This window comes from Chrysochloris asiatica, unplaced genomic scaffold (genome assembly GCF_000296735.1).
Source record: "Chrysochloris asiatica unplaced genomic scaffold, ChrAsi1.0 scaffold00009, whole genome shotgun sequence".
Lineage (NCBI taxonomy): Eukaryota > Metazoa > Chordata > Mammalia > Afrosoricida > Chrysochloridae > Chrysochloris > Chrysochloris asiatica.
The window spans coordinates 14986355-15000057 of record NW_006408527.1 but is presented as its reverse complement, the minus strand read 5'-3'; the positions used below and the strand labels follow the sequence as shown (position 1 = coordinate 15000057).

General features: G+C 41.2%; 1 pseudogene; it reads right to left on the bottom strand.

The window, feature by feature from the left end:
• Positions 1–3983: 3983 nt before the first annotated feature.
• Positions 3984–13574, bottom strand: LOC102839384 (annotated as a pseudogene).
• Positions 13575–13703: the final 129 nt, after the last annotated feature.

Here is a 13703-nt window from a genome sequence, read left to right as displayed (position 1 = left end):
ATTTAAACTATCACACAATTCACAATAAAACATTTAAAATAATAATAATAATAATAAAAAGCCATTGTCATGGAAAAAGTGTCAGTTGGAATGGACTCCATGTTGATTAACAACACAACAAACCCTAAAATGTGTTGATCTGCGGTTCAAAGTTAACTGAGCAGCATCCTATATTCTGTAGGAATATGAAAGAAGTGGACTCCTGGTGTGGCGCTGTAGGATCAACACTGGACTGTGAACCACAAGGTCAGCAATTCAAACCCACCAGCTGCTCTTTGGAAACCCTATACATAGTCTCTATGAGTTGGAACTTAACAACAACAACAACAACAACATGAAAGAAGAAGCAGACAACTGACCATGGCAGGGGAGGCAAAGCTTCACAAAGGAAACCAGATTGAAGGCAAGTCTTGAAATTTGATTAAGCATTTGCAGGCAGAAAAGCAAGGAGACAGCTTTCTAGGTGAAAGTCACTTGGACTTCTCAAGAGAGATGAGGTTGGAGAGATGTGGGCAAGGTTTCCGTACTAAGAGGTCTGGAATACCATGGGGAGGGAATTACTCTTTATCCTGGAGGGCCTGGGGAGACATGCTGGGAGTTTTAGGCTTGGAAACAAGGTTAGGTTTACATTTTTAAAAATCTAGCTGCTCTGGGAGATTCCCTATGTGGTACAAATGGTTGAAGCATTTGTTTGATCACCAAAAGGTTAGAGGCGTGAATTGATCCAGAGGTGGCATAGAAGAAAAGCCTCGTGATGTACTTCTCCCAAATCAGCCATTGAAAACTCTATGAAATGTCGTTCTCCTGTAAAGCACACAGAATGGCCATGAGTCAGAATTGACTTGATGACAATGATTTTTTGTTTCATTTTGGCTGCTGTAGGAAAGACATTGGGAGTGAGACTGAATCAGTGATCCAACTGAGGGATGGGGAAGCATTATCTTCTCTAGCCCCTATTTCCACTGGTCTGTTTCACGGTATTTGAGCCATAGAACCCATTGACATAATATATCAAGAAGCATCTAAGGCTCTAGAGTCTAGACCAACAGGCAAAAACAGGAAAGAAAGGAAAGTCCTGGTTGATGCAGTGTAAGTGGATTTGCCTTTCCCTCCCCACTACACAGAGTGGCTGGCTTGGATTTCCTTTGGTCATCAACTTCATGGGCCAAGGCAAGTCAGAACAACCTAGTTTTGAAAAGTTACATCATCTCCCGTGTTAAACAGGTTTTAACTTCCGTTCCGCTCTACATGATTCGAAGGTAAGAAGACAGGATGAGGTTAGGAAGGGTACTGGGCTAAAAGTCAGGAGATGGAGATTTGAGAACAATTGTGCTACTTCCTTGCTGTGTGACTAAGAGCTGATTCACTTCACCATTTCTTCTTCAATGGGATGGGAAAATTGAACTGGATGCTCCCTGCCATCTTTTCTGTTTCTCATTTCTAAATTCCAAACAAATGAGAAACTTTTTAGTCTTAAAGTCTCCCAGATCTGAAAAATGTATTGCTTTATTTTCAAAGCTATAAGCAGTGCAGTGGCAAACATATCATTATCATTCTTATTTATTTAGACATTTAAACATTTATATTATTTCTATTTTTAAGTCCTTCTTTACTTCCCTAACAAAATATCCACCACTATCAGTAATGTTTCTAACATATTACTGCTATTCTTTCTAGTGCCTTATGGTCCTCACAGAGATTCTTAGGTGGCGTAGAAGGTGGGATCAGCACTAACCAGTTAATCTCGAGGTTGACGGTTCAAACTCACCAACTGCTCCTCAGAAACTCTATACAAGGGTTGCTATGACCCAAAACCAACTCGATGGGAATGAGTTTTGTTTTTAGAGCAGCACAGTAGAAGAAAGATTGCAGCCGTGAAATCCCTATAGAGCTGTTCTACTTTGTTACTCATGGGTTGTCACGAGCTGGAGAGGACTCATTGGCAACGGGTTTTTAAAATCCTCACGATGACTGGTTCTTTCTTGAATCTAACTGAAATTCATTATATTGGATCTAATCCACTTCTTCTAGACCACTCAGTAGATCCACACATTACTTAGCTCCATGAAGCCTCATTTCCATAGAGTGAAATGGGTAATGTTTTCTCTGGACTTGTGCAATACTAGAACTCACGTTTTGACTGAAGTCCAGGACTTAGCACTTAGGAGTGGGCAAGCTCCATTCTTTTATGGAGAGGATATTACCCTGCAATATTATAAACAATTCTTAAAAAATTTTTTGTTAATCTTGTTGTTTTTGAGAATATACACAGCAAAACATACAACAGTTCACCAGTTTCTAGCTGCTCAACTTAGTGATCCCACTCTTCAAGTGGTTATCTCATTTTCCTTTTCTGTATTGTTCCTCCCCCATGAACTCACTGCCCCCTAACTTTCCTATCTAATTTTTCTTTTATTTTCTAAATTTTTATTGTGAATTGATTGAAAGTTTACAGAGTAGTTCATCAGTTTTACATTCAGCAAATCATATACTTTGCATCATTATAATGATTGTAATCCCCTCCATGTACCATCAGTTACCAGTATTTGCCTCTATTCACTTTAACTCTTGCATTCCTCCCTGTGTCTTCTGCTACCTTCATCTTTCTACTGCCAACCTCCCTCTTGCTGTATATTGCCTGTCTTATCACCCATGTTAACATATATGTCTACCTTCAAATCCAAGGAACTCTGGTAGCGTAGTGGTTACAAATCGGGCTGCTAATCTCAGGGTCAGCAGTTTGAAACTACCAGTTGTTCTGATAGAGAAAGATGAGGCTTTCTGCCCCCATAAAGATTTACAGCCTCAGAAGCTATGAGTCAGAATCTACTCCACAGCACATAACAACAGAGTCCTGGTGTGGCTCTGTGGATTGATGCGCCAGACTGCAAAGCTGTTTGAACTGCAAGGTTGGTGGTTCAAGCTCACCAGCTGTTCCTTGGAAACCCTTTAAAGGGTCACTGTGGGCCAGAACCGACTCGATGGTACTTAACAACAACAACAACAACAACCCACAATTCCATGAATAATAACTAGGAGCTCTGGTCGTGTAGTGGTTACGAATCAGGCTGGGAACCTTAAGGTCAGCAGTTTGAAACCACCAGCTATTCTGCGGGAGAAAGATGAGGCTTTCTGTTCCCTCAAAGATTTACAGCCTCGGAAATCCTGTACAGGGTCACTGTGAGTCAGTTCTGACTCCACAGCACATAACCACCACCACCACCACCACCTCTGTAACCATGATAGAATGTTTCTTTTTATAAAGTAAATCTTTTCTTAGCTTTTTACAACATCGGTCTCGTACCATACATACCCGTTCGTGATCGACTGATTTCACTCAGTGTAATGTTCTCCAGATTGATCCGTGCTGTGAGATGTTTTGCAGATTCATTGTTATTCTTCAGTGTTTCGCAGTATTTCACTGTGTGTATGTACCAAAATTTGTTTACCATTCTTCTGTTGGTTGTGCATTTAGGCTGTCTCCATTTTTTTGATGTGTCTCTTGTAGACAGCATATTGACAGATCCTGTTTTCTTATCCATTCTGCTATTCTCTGTTTCTTTCTTTCTTTTTTTTTTTTTTCCTGACTGGTAAATCTTTATTTCACTCAAGCTACAGTGATCAATCTTCTACACTTAAGGATCTTCCTTACTCGACCAATCCCAAAAAGCCAAACAAAATGATTAGTAAAGAGAAATGTAGAAATCAGTATATCCTTTTGTTTTGTGTACGTCAACGTTTAAAAAGTGTTCTAAGTTTGTACATGCTAATAGGAAAACATTATCTGAATGAATATCATAATGGCAAATGAGTGTAAAATGTCTCAGCTGCATTGGGGCGGCAGGGGAGGGTAGTCTCAGAGCAGCCCAGCTTTCTTGGCAAGAAGGTTGGAGGTACACTGGTTCCACTGGTTTGTATTATTGTGACATCCACTGAGTGCTCTAGGTTGCTTCTCCTTCAGCAAGGGCTTTGTCAGAAGACGTTTAGGCTTGACCTCCAAATTTGGCTGACAATTTACTGATGAGATTCATGCCCTTAGGGTTACTCTGATACTTGGACATATTTGCCGGGTTCTGAGCCACTTCCTGGAAGGCCACCATAACTTCTGGATCCTGTATGGCTGCAAGAACCTCTGGATCACTAAGAATCTCATTGAGCCCAGGCATGCCACCTGCCATTCCAGGCATGCCCCCAGGAAAATTACCAGGCATTCCCCTGGGAAAGCCACCTGGAAAAGAGCCATGCTCAGCTCTGGGTTGTCCTCTGGCTTCTTCCTCCCTCTGGGCTCTTTCATGTTCTTCCGGAGCCTTCCTAACCCTTTCTATTCTTTCTTTGATCTCTTGCTCTTCATGTTTTCGCTCATACTTTCTCCCGATGTTCTGCAATTTTCTGGGCCCTCGGTTGAAACTCTTTCAGCATTGCACTAGCATCTTCATCATAGACCAGTTTACAAGCAAGAGCAAGGACATATGTTGCTGCTTCTTCCCAATGGCCCAGAAATCTGTGTGCTTTGCCTTGCCACTTGTAGGGCTGAGCTGAATCAGGATTAATTTCAATGGCTTGGTCACAGTCTCAGATGGAAGCATTTGGCTTCTGTAATTTGATGAAGACACTGGCTCTCTTGGCATACAGAATGGCCAATCAATTATTCAAATTGATGGCATCTGTGAACAAGTCAATGGCTTTCTGTAGTTCACCATCATTGAGGGCATCAGTGGCAGCCACTTTCTTGTCATTTGTCTGATCCATCATCTCTTCAGTTATCTCTACAGTTTCATCTCCATTTCTTGAGGAGCATCTGTGTCTGGGTCAGTCATACCTTCATTGTCAATTTCTAGATCTCTTTCTTCACTTGATGCTTTGTCTGTCTTTATGCTTTCTTCTGGCTTCTCATTATCTGTTTTTTCTTCCTTGGTATTCTTTTCTGATTTTGCTGAGTAGCAGGTGGTATTTTACCACCCATGCTCTCCACCCACTCCCTCAGGAAGGCCCGCAGCTTGCTCACTTTGCGGGGTCCATGGTCTGCAGGGGGCAGGAGGCAGAGGGCATAGCTGAGAAGACTAGAGCCCGATCCCAAGCCTGGGTGCTAGCTCAGCATGACTATGTAGAAGGGGCAACTCTCTGTTTCTTGACTGGTGCATTTAATCCATTAAAATTGAATGTAATTATCAATAGGTGTGAACTACTTGCTTTCATTTTTCTGTGTTTTGTGTGTGTGTGTATGTGTGTGTGCACAGTTGATTTCTTTGTTCCACAAAATTTTCTGCTCTGAGTGCATTTTGTGAGTTTTCTTTTCTTTTTCATTTCTATTAATGTTTACTCAGTCTTTCTGATTTTCCTCTTTTCTATTTTGATGCGAAAGTGTATTAATTTTCTTTGAGGCTACCCTGCAGTTGACTTTTCCCCATTTAAAAATTCTGTTTTATATTGAAATCTACTTGACTTCCTTGCCATTTGGAAGTTCTGTATCTACACTACCCCTTCTTTTTTGATTTGTAGTTGACTTCATTATAAATAATCTCTTTAGCTCTCCATTTTCAGTCTTATAGGTTTGTTTTACTATAAATACTTTAAATATCTGCATTGAGTTCTGGGTGGTGTTGTCATATATGCTGATCTCAGATTGTTGTCTGCTGTCATTGATTTTTCAGTCCAAAGAACACCCTTTAGCATTTTTTGTAAAGTTGGTCTGGTTATTACAAATTCCTTTAATTTCTACTTATCTGGAAATATCCTAATTTCACCTTCATACTTGAGGGACAGCTTTGCTGGATATATGATTCTTGGTTGGCAATATTTTTCTTTCAGAATTTTATAAATGCCATCCCATGGCCTTCTTGCTCTTTCTGCTGAGAAATCTGAGCTTACTTTTATTTGTTCTCCTTTCGTTTTTCATGAGCTGTTCTCAGGATTCTTTCCTTGTCTTAGGTTTTGAAAGTTTGATTATGGTGATTTTCTTTTGGGATCTATCCTGCTTGTGTTTTTTTCAGCTTCTTGGATGCTTATCTTCAAGTCTTTCATGATATTAGAAAAGTTTTCTTCCAACAACTCTTCAACAAGATTCTCTGTACTTTTTATTGTCTCCTCCTGTTCTGAATTTCCAGTCATCCATAACTTATTCCTCCTCATAAAGTCCCATATATTTCTTAGGCTTTCTTAAAATTTGTTCATTCTTTTTTCTGATTGTTCTTTTAGCATACTAGTATTGAGAGATTTATCTTCTAGCTCACTGATTCAGGTGTCCATTGCTCCAAATCTACTCCTTTGCCATTTCATTGTATTGTCCCTTTCTGAAATTTTAAGATAAATCTTTTAATTTCTGATTGCATATTTGTATATTTTACAAATTTTCATTCATTTTGTTTGTTCTTGTAGTGTTTTCCTGAATTCTTTTAAGTTTTTTTCCCCCTGTGTTCTCCTTGCTTTCCTTAATCTTTCTATCAATCCTTTGAAGGTCCCTACATATCATTCTTTTGAATTCTTTTCCAATTAGTTCCATTACTTTTACTTCCACAGAAACAGTGTCTGACTCTGCATCTTGGTCATTTGTTTGCACCATTCTCTCTTGCTTCTTCATGTAAGCTAAAATTGTCTTTTTTTTTTTCTAGGGCATTGTGGTATTCTCATATTTGTATTCAACTGATGATTACACATTGATGTACTATTAGTCTCTCACCACCTTTCTCCTGTGGGTGTAGTTAGAGAATGGAAATGTGTGCATTATTCTCCTTTCGCCATTCATGCACCTCAGTTTAGGGTGGCTTTGGCTGATGCTGGTTGTTGTCTATCATTGATCATGGGGTATAGGATCTGGTATTGGCTCTTGCCCAGTGGGTGGAGCTGCATAGGGTATGGTAGTGGGTTGGTTGGTTGGTTGGTTGTTTTCCTGGTATGGGCAAAGTTGTTGTCTCCTATTGGGTAAGAGGACCCCCCACATTCCATCACACACACACAACAAAACAGAATAAACGAGAAACCAACCAACAACGAAAAGTGAAAATATTAAAGAAGAAAGAAATATGACCAAGAGCAACAAGGAAAAAACAATATAATACCTAAAAAGAAAAGAGGGACAGGAAAATGGAGCAATAGGAGAGAAAAATGGGAGATAAAATGAAAGGAAAAAAGTTTTTTAAAAAACCACTTAGAAAAACCAGGGAGGGAGAAGATGAAAGGAGAGTTGTTGTTGTTGTTGTTGTGAAGTGCTGTTGAGTCGGGTCCGACCCATAGCGATCCTGTACAGGGTTTCCGAGGGTGTAAATCTTTACGGGAGTAGAAAGCCTCATCTTTCTCCCGCGGAGCAGCTGGTAGTTTCGAACCGCTGACCTTAAGGTTCGCAGCCCGATTCGTAACCACTACGCTACCAGAGCTCCTTAGAAAAACCAGGGAGGGAGAAGATGAAAGGAGAGTAGAGAGTAATAAAGAAAGATCAAAAGGAAAATAAATAAAAGGGAAAATAAGCAACAGAAGAAAAGAAGGAAAAACAATGAGACAGAAAAGATAAAATTCAAGGGAATGGAAAGAGAAGAAAGAAAGAATAAATAAACAAAACCAAGAAAACAATGAAAGGAAACAAAACAAAACAAAGCAAAAATGAAAAACAAAACAAAACAAAATCAGTGTAGCTGTTGGACCCAGAGAAGAGAAAATTTTGAGAAGCTCCTGTGAGCCAAGGAACTCATGAGATGGGTGATGGAAGGATGGAGTTCCTATAGTCCTAGGTATTATCTATGTTCAGGGCACTCAATCTGGAAGTAGTTCGTGGAGGTCCTTGATGATGCTGATTTCAGTGTCTGTTAAGATCACAAGGCAGCTAGGGGCAGGGTACCTAATTATGAAGTCTTTTGTTAAATGAATGGCTCTGTGGGTTCTGTAGGTCTGGACCTGAGCCCATCTGAAGGCAGGCACCAAAACAGTGCAGCCAGCCCCTGCCTCACACTGGCATGGCTCACAATCATGAGGCTCTAAACTCCCAGATATCAAGGTTTGCACCTAGGGTGGGAGCTGACCACAACTCTGATTATCAGAGAAACATGGGGGAATCACACCTTTCTGTTTGCCTGTGTGATCTGCTCTGTCAAGCCTCCTTCTGTTGCTAGAGCTGCTCACAGAAGTTCAAGATGGTCGCTCTGTCAGGCCAGCCATTCATCAGTCAATCTCTTTCTCTTACTGTCCCTGCTCACTTCTTCTCCTCAGTCCACTTCTCTAACTTTTTCTCTGAAGTTAAAGTTCCAGGAGTTTCATCTGTGTTTGTTTTATTTGACCTCTCATGTTTTTGTTATAGAGTCTGTATAGTGCGTCTGCCTAGTCCGCCATCTTGCCAGAAATCTCCTATCTAATCTTTCAAGTTGCTGCTGGCAATTTGATCTCATGTAGATCTTAAATTAGCACATTGCTTGTTTTCTCTTTATTCACTAGTTTAGCTAAATTATTATTTGCTTTTAAGAAGAATTGAGAGGATGTTTTTGTTTAAGTTTTAAGTATTATCTCAGAGCAATTGTTTCAATGGTTCATTCAACTTCCCCAGCACTAGAAAGTCTGGCGTCTATGAGAATTTGAGATTCTGTTCCACATTTCCCCACTTTTGATCAGGATTCTTCTATAAAATCTTTGAAAAATTCTTGAAGTTGGAGTGAATAGTGGGTGAGATCAGGGCTGTGTTCTGCACCCATCATACTGAGAGCCTTCCTCAGTCTGGCTTTCTAGTCTTTCTTCATTTTTTTTTTTTTTTTTTTTTTTTTTTTTTTTTTTTTGCTTACCCACTTAGCAATGAGGATATTGAGTTCTTACTTCCCAATAGTGTGTCCACTGATTTTAGAAGAACTAACGTCATAGATTGTAGTCCTTAGTAGGCTAGACATTTTTCTAGTTTGGTTGCAGTGCTGCTTTGGTCAAATCCATAGTTTGATCACAATCCTGGGAGGCATGAAATTGTATCTCAGTCTATATTGTTAGTTTTCATAGTAAGTGCTAGGCAGCAAGGTTTAGGATATAGGAAATAATTTTTATTGTTTTCCCTTCTTCCTAAGCTAGGGACTCAAAAAGAAGGCTGTAAAATTAATAACAAAGTTTATTCCATAACCATTTACTACATGCTATGTGCCTTGGAAACTCTATACAGGGTTGCTATTAGTTGAAAATGACTTGACAGTACTTAACAACACAACAACAATGTACTGAGTTGAGGACTTGCCTTTAATCCTTGAATTTTCACATCATTCCTACAAAATGAATATCCAGTAGACACGGTTATCACCATTTTACAGATGAAGAAACAAATACCTAGAGATTATGAGACTTGCCTTCAGTCTTATAGCCACAGGAAGCAGAACCAGCCAACCTAGACTGACCTAACTCCAGAACTGTAGTTCTGGCCTAATGAAGAGGAATGGTAAATACCTCACACATTTTCCTCTGCTGCAAGGTGTCTGATATGGCATCTTTGTCTTGAAAGGAAAGCTGGACCAGAACATAGAGTTCTGAGCACCAGAGGATTGATATGGGGTGAGAGTCAGCAGGGACAGTGTAATATGGTCCTCACATGTGGGGCTAGGCTGCCATCTGTGAGTGGCGAGCCAACCAAGCTAATGGCCATGCCTAGAAATCAGGGATGAGGTTAATGTCACCTCCAGAGTTGACAGCAGTTTTTTCTCCCCATCACCTATTAACTGAGACACTCCATTAACTCCTAACTAAATGCCTGGCACACAACATCATAATAAATAACATTAATTTACTGAGTACTTACTATGGATTGGTACATTAATTCATTCAAATTCTCATAGTTTATTTTCTCTATTTTACTAGCTTCATACATGTCTTAAGCAACATGTCCAGCATCTCTCAGAGAAGTAGTAGAACCAGGGTTTGAATCTAGAGCTAGACTATGAACCGCTACAGTCTACTGGCTCCCCTCAACATGGGTTATTTCATGACATCTATGATAATGGATAGACTTCTGGTGTGGCACTGTAGGATTAGCACTGGACTGCCAGCCACAAGGTCGACATTTCAAACCCACCAGCTGCACCTTGGAAAACATATGCAGGGTTGCTATGAGTTGGAGCTGACTTGACGGCACTTAACAACAACAACAACAACCCTTTGCACTAGCACTGCATCCCTAGAATAAATGAGATCACTTGTCATTGTCCCCATAAAAGAAAGTCTGTTTCTTCAGGGACCTCATGTTTGAAGAGGACACTCTTCACACCCTACCTTTCTATCACCTAGAATCTAGCTCGTATGGAGAACTCACAGGCTAGAATTTGTGTAAGAAATAAATTATAGAGGATCTTCGGGCTCACGAGTAAGGATTCCAGGCTCAGCTCCTGGGTCTTCTACTGACTGCTCTTAAGCATCTTTACTTCCCATTCTCAGGTTCTCTCTCTGTATTAGTGGAGAATGAAAGGACTCTAGGTGACAAACTGACAGGGAAAGAAATGGTGTTCAAAGAGATCCTGGGGACAGGGAGGGGATTGTTTCCATGAAATTGTGAAAAATAATGCATGCAAAGCAGCTAGTGCCTGGCACATGGTGGGCACGCCAGGCCATCTGAGGCATCAAGGAGATGACTGTGCTGTAGCCAGAGGCACCTGCAGAGTTTCCTGGGTTCCCTGCTGGGTGAGAGAGACTGGCAGGAGACTGCTTTGCTGAGTTTGCCTCCAGGCTATAGTTGGTCCCATGCCCCAGCTCTCAGGAAGGTGACCTAACTTGGATTTTTTTTTTTTCTTCTTCTTCTATGGACACAGCATTGCAAGACATTCTCATTTGCATAGAGATGATGGTGAGTTTATTTTCCCTAGAAGCTGCATGTCAGGACCCAGAAGAGTCATTTCTTAATAATGATTAATCAGCAGTATTTCAAAGAAGAAAGAAAAGAAAACAACTAAAGAAATGAGATGCTAAGAAAACGAGGGGGAAAAACGACCTGCCAGAGGCAGACCCACCCAGTAAACCTACACAGTGCTTCCTCCTAGTCACTTGCATAAAAGTGATCAGCCCTCTCTGCATGGCACAGAACCTTGAGAGAGGAGATCAGTGAGAGGAACCAGTGAGAGGTGTGCTCTTGTGTCTTCATCATTCTCTTGACTACAGCCTTCCCAACAGCAGGTAGGTGAGCAGCTTGCACTGTGTGTGGCTTATATGTTCCAGGTGCTGTAGGGTGGGGAGGAGTTTTCCAGGTAGGGGTGAACTTTGGAACCTTGGTGGTGCTGTGGGATAGGTGTTGGACTGCTAACTGTAAGGTCAGGGTTTCAAACCCCCAACATGCTTTACAGAAGATAGATGAGGCTGCCTGCTCCAGTCAAGATTACAGTCTTGGATGCCCAATATAAAGGACTTCTGGTAGCTTAGTGGTTATGAATCGGGCTGCTAACCTCAGGGTCATCAGTTTGAAACTACCAGCTGTTCCGCAGGAGAAAGATGAGGTTTTCTGCTCCTGTAAAGATTTACAGCCTTGGAAATCCTGTACAGGGTCGCTGTGAGTTCGAACCGACTCCACAGCACATAACCGACACCATGAGTCATAATTGACTTGATAGAAGTGGGTTTGTTTGTTGTTTTTTTTAATTTATTTTCAGTAAGAAGAGATAGCGAGTGGGAAAAAGGGAAAAGGAAAGTGAGGGAGGGGCAAAGAAAGGAAGTTAGAGGGAGACAATCTTATGTTACCTAGATTATGTAGGTTTACTTAGATTAGTTAATGTTATTTTCCTGTTGCAGAAACTATGCTGGATACTTTATAAACGATTATCTTTTTTAAGTCTCATGATCCTTTGCAGTATGAAATCTCGCTTTAAATGTAAGTTGCACCATTGATTCAGTGGACACCCCCTTCACCCTCCAAAAAAGATTGCCTTTCTTCCTGGTATCAGTGGAATGCTGCGACCTCCAGTTCAGATGCCAGAGAAAAACATCATCCAATTAGAGAGCAGTGTTGCAGGCGGGGTGGGATAGGGGTAAGAGGCATGGACTCAGGGTCAGCCACGGCCACTTGCTTGCTGTGTACCTTGGGGAAGTTATTTAATTTCTCTGAGTGTTATTTCCCTCATTAGTAAAATGGGGATAGAAACAGAGACCAGTGGTGAGCAGTATATGAAAAATCTGATACACAGGGCCTGCTTGATGAACATAAACTACTTATTATCTGAAACAGTCAAGACATCCAGAATCTTTTCCCTCCACTAAACATCTGAGATGCTAGTGGCGTGGAATCATGATGGTGTGAGGATTGTGTTGACAAGGAATCTTGCTCTGCTTGAAGAAGAAATTGTGAATGGGTGAGGGCAGGCAATTTCTCACTGCATCTGAGAAAAACAGTGTTCTCTTCCTAGTCACTTGACTTTGTAGAAGTTCCCTGGTCACCTTAGAAGGGGACAGAGTTCTGGGAAACTTTCTACATACTTCTCTGCCAATGGGGCTCTATTTCTTTGTTTTACCAGAAAGATGAAGGCTGAAAAGAAAAAGCAAGTTCTTTGGTGCAACATATGCCACATAATAAGATTTTAATACATACTTACCCATTGATTAGGGTCCTGGTGTGGCGCTGCAGGGTAATGTGCTGGACTGCAAGGTTGGTTTGAACTGCAAGGTGGGTGGTTCAAGCTCACCAGCCACTCCTAGGAAACCCTATACAGGGATGCTGTGAGTTGGAAACAACCCGATGGCACTTTAAAAACAACAACCCATTGATTGGAAATGATGAGTTAAGGAGGGGCAAGTTAAAAAAATAAGTGTTTCTAAATGGAATTTGGAGTCCCTGGGGTGTGTGTGTGTGTATATGTGTGTGAATAGTTAATGTGCTTGAATGCTAACCAAGTTCACCCAGAGACTCTGCAGAAGGAAGGTCTGGAAACCTACTTCTAAAGTGTTAGCTAATGAAAACCTATGTAGCACTGTTCTGTTCTGACACACATGGACTCACTATAAATTGGGATTTTCTAGTTCTTGGCCTTCTGGAGAAAGAGCCTAGGGGCCTCAAGGACAATTTAGGTAGTTGGGGGTGGGGGTTGTGGAAGGGGCTATGGTGGTTCACAGTCTTGCCCCTGCATTCTTTATAGTTAGGCTCTGAAGCCCTTCAGATGGCTTCCTATATTTGGTGTCTCCCTCCCCTCCACTATCCTCTACCACACACTCTGTTGCAATGAGAGCTAGGTGGGTAGAGGACTCTAGGCAGAATGGTAGTTGATTCACACATGCTGACATAAGATTTATCTGGTAAGACTCGGCTCTGTGGGTAAAACTTGCACCAATGCTGGGAGAAGTCAGAGAACGACAACTCCATAAGCTATACAGTTATGTTTGATGTACTTTTCTCTCTCTCTCTCTCTGTGTGTGTGTGTGTGTGCTACATGACATGACTTTAAATGGTTAAATGAAAAAAAGCAGAAAAGGAGAGAAGTAGGAAGAGAGAGAGTGCTAGATGCAGCAGAAGCAGCTCAGGGGCCCGGCCTCATCCAGGGACTAGCTGCAAACACTGTCTCTCATATCCCCAGCTCACTGGGTGACAGATAGGGAGCCACTAACTTGGCCTCTGCAGGGACAACTTTCCCTGTCTTCTCGCTGGGGCTAATCATTTATTAGGAAATATTTTGCATCTCCCTTTCCCTTCTTTCCCAAAAGACATGATCTGCACAATTGGTTTCAAACAAATGATTTGAAGCAGATACACATTGGGGGTGTATGATAAAAGGATGTCATAGGCA